The following is a 3,639-nucleotide window of genomic DNA, read 5'->3' as shown; positions in this document are numbered from 1 at the left end:
ACTGGAATGCGGGTACCATCTATTGCACCTATACAATTATTAAAATGTGGTGCAAACCGATAACTTAACAACTTTGGATGAGGTGTTAGGAAATCAGGATCACTAGGTTTCACAAGATCCTTAGACATACGATATACACATTCCAAAACTTCATCGATTTTTCTACTAATGGTTTCTTTGGACCTTCAAAACTGATTCTTCACTTGAACAAAAGATTGAGGAACACCACCGGTACATAGAAACATTGCCAAAACTTCAATAGATGTCATTTTTACTTGATGTCAACCCATATGACAATACTAACATTTCATGTGAACTTTCAAACAACGGTCTGCTCATCCTAAACATGTCATAACAATGTATAGGGTCACTAGTTGTTCTCATCACCTAATCATATCTAGTCATCAAAGGTTATGATCTCACAGATTTGTTCTAGTAAGTTTCAGTGTAGAACATACCAAGTCCAAATATAATTGGTTCAAATTTTATCAAAGTCTTAACTTGATCAAGTGCAAAGACCATGGACATGTCCAGCTCATCATCATCACTTGAACCATTGTCCATGTACACATAACATAATACAATAACATAACATGGTTTAGTTCACAATAAAATAACAAGGTCTCATAACATAGTTGATGGCGATAATGTAATAATGTTCATGTTCACCAGCTCATAACATAATGACTATCATAATTAAAAGCTCATAACAATAGCTTATTAAATATCTACTAAATGTAGCATGCATTACCAAATGACACTTCAACCATAATTCTTCCTTCATCTGTCTCAAATGCCTTGAACGTTGTCATTTTCTCAACTTTCTTAAACAATTCTGTTGCCATGAAATATAAAACTGACCCTTCTCTTGTCCACATCAAATTGCTATTTGTTGAACTTCCTTAATCTATTCATCCAAATGTTGACCAACCATGACCATCTCACAAATTTTACAATTTATTCTTTAAGGTCTCATGAATGCCCTGTATTACTTTAACCATTGGATTTTTAGTGCGCTTTTGTGGACTAGTTGGACTAGTTGCAGTACTAGCATTTGAACGTTGAGAGGGCCTCTTGCTCACAAAAGAACTTGGGGGGAGACACATATGTGACAGTATCTTCTGGAATATAGTTTGTAGGCACCTCATGAGCACCCAACTCTTCACCAGGAGCACAGGCACCGGAGCCATCCACAACAACGCCTCCAAATAATTGTTGTAGCATATCTTCATGAGGCGGTCCTTTTTTAGTTTTTCCTGTGAGATTTGCCCTGCACACAAGTACAATAATGGTTACTCCAATGTCATTACAACAACCGTATAAAATGAGGTTATTATACAAAATTAAATAAGTAATACCTTAGTAACACGATTCCAATACTCCTGAGGTGCAGTCACAGTTTTTAATCCAGAATCCCCTCCTAATCTAGTATTTCCATTTAATTGCAACCAAAAACCTTATAACCCTTTAAGTAAGTCCAATTTATTCTTCAATTGAAGCCTTGAATGGTGCAACCCTGTTGCTATCTTGTACTTTTCAGCTATGTTATTGTAACCACGTGTATTCATGATGACATTCGGCCTATTACCAGCATTGATTTCTTCGATACAGATTTCACAAAATATTCTTGTGTTCTCAAATGTCCAAGTTGCTTTATCATAAAGTTCATTATACTCAAAATTTAAAACAAGTATGCAAGTAAAGTTTAGGAATTTTATTGAAAAAAAACACTCGGCAACAGAAGTCAGCAGTTTATTCAACAGAATTTAGTCAACACTCGTTAACAGTTTATTGAAGAAAAAATAGCATTCAATACTCGCCAATGAACTTTGAACACAAAATAGTGCAGAGCCATGATCTACATAGAATTTTCGGCAATGATGCATGAAGTCTTTAAATTTGTACCATAATGAACGACCTAGGCTATCATAGAAGTCTAATAAATGTGAAATAGAATATTGCTGAAGTTTGAAGTCATACAGTATCCGATTAATGCATAATGCAAGAGCAACTGAAGATAAAATCAAATTTGGTATTTCAATTTTCAATTGTAAAAGGATCATAGTTCTGTTGTGACATATGCACTACTGCACATGATTAAATGGTAAAGGTGGGTGTCATTAGATATATTCCTAGTAATTGTGAAAATAGAAAATAAAGGAATTTACATTGTTTCCAATTAGTGGTTGAGCATGATGTTCCTCTTCGATGGGTTGTCAATCATCCACATCAATTAAATTAGATCGTGGAGGCTTGTAGGCGCTCCCATGTCTGCAAATACGAACAGAACAAACAAAACCATGCGAACCTTGTGTTGTCCGCTTTCACGTTCGGATCCTCTCCCGGACTGTGGCACTGCATCGGAAATAATATCTACAAAATAAGATGGTGTGAGCATTTTAACAAACATGTAGGCTTCACAAAAACAGATTGACCTGACACAATGACACTACTTCTAGTGAGCAATTTATTGAACATCTAGAACAGAAGCCACACCATTGACGTGGTCTGGTGTGTCGACGCCATGCCCTGCGCTCGTGGAGCCATTGCCGCGCCCTGTAAACGTCGAGCCGATGCCACGCATAGCGCTCTGACATGGTGACGCTGGTGACTGCGCTCGTGCTACCTATGTCACACCCAACGAACGCTGAGCCGAGGTCGCGCAAAGCGCTCGCCATGCCGAGGGTCGCATTGACGAGCCCGCGCCCAGCCCTACACTCGTGTTCAACACCTTCGCACCACGAGGTGGCGATGCTGCACTCAGCACTTCGGTCGTCCTCGACGACGTCGCTCGACAACCTAGCGACGCCACGTCCACCAGTTGTGTGGTAGTTTAGGCCAAGGCTGACGACGACACCGCGTCCCCCTCGCCTCACGCACGCGATGCTGTCGCGCCCACCTGTGCCCGCAAGCTCTCCATTCGAAATAGGTGTCTGTGCCAGTGATGTTGTCGCGATGTCTTCATCTTCGAGGAAAGAATTGAAGTCTAATCCTCGCCTCAACATGCTCCTATATTTCAATGCAACCGCTAGATTTTCCTCGGCGTCGAGGTCATCCATGGAGGAGAGGTCTGCAGAAATGATAATGGGAAGGGGTGGCGGGATTGGAGGATCCGCAGGGGCCGTCGGGATTGGGGATGCACAAGGGGCGGTGGGAATGGTGGATAAGGCAAGGGGAGGTGGGAAGTGGGATTGAGAGATGCGAGGGGTGCGGCGTGCTTGGTGGATGCGCAGGGCGGCGACTTGAATCCTGGAGTGTGCAGGGGCAGTGGCTTGGACCTTGGAGCCTAGAGGAGGTGCGTGCAGAGCTAGCCGGACGGAGAAGAGATGTGAGTGTTTGATATATATACTAAATTTATTTGATTTTATTGAATTTTTCGTATAATTCAAATTTAAACCGCAAGTAATTCGAATAATGGAAAACAATGAATACAAAAATTATATTCATATTATAAAGCATAAGTTGAGGCCTTATCTAGGTACAAACCTGAAAGGAACACGTATGAGGGAGTGAATTAGAACTTCTATTTTTTGCACTCTAAACTAAGCCAATAATAATTCTTTTAAACAAAATCTATGAAATAACTTAACACAAGTGTGCACTACGGTTTTATCTAAGTGTTGCTATCTCTACAAGAAA

The 3,639-nt window shown here is 40.5% G+C and overlaps 1 long non-coding RNA gene across 1 annotated transcript; it reads right to left on the bottom strand.

Moving 5' to 3' along the window:
- Window positions 1-607: 607 nt before the first annotated feature.
- Window positions 608-3,301, bottom strand: LOC109941557 (uncharacterized). Its single transcript, XR_002264215.1, has 3 exons — window positions 2,497-3,301; window positions 1,359-2,373; window positions 608-1,270 (listed from the first exon to the last, which is right to left on the bottom strand). It is a non-coding gene; the product is annotated as an uncharacterized lncRNA (long non-coding RNA).
- Window positions 3,302-3,639: the final 338 nt, after the last annotated feature.

This window comes from Zea mays, chromosome 8 (assembly GCF_902167145.1).
Source record: "Zea mays cultivar B73 chromosome 8, Zm-B73-REFERENCE-NAM-5.0, whole genome shotgun sequence".
NCBI classification, from domain to species: Eukaryota; Viridiplantae; Streptophyta; class Magnoliopsida; order Poales; family Poaceae; genus Zea; species Zea mays.
The sequence above is the reverse complement of the archived record's forward strand: the minus strand, read 5'-3'. Positions and strand labels throughout refer to the sequence as shown.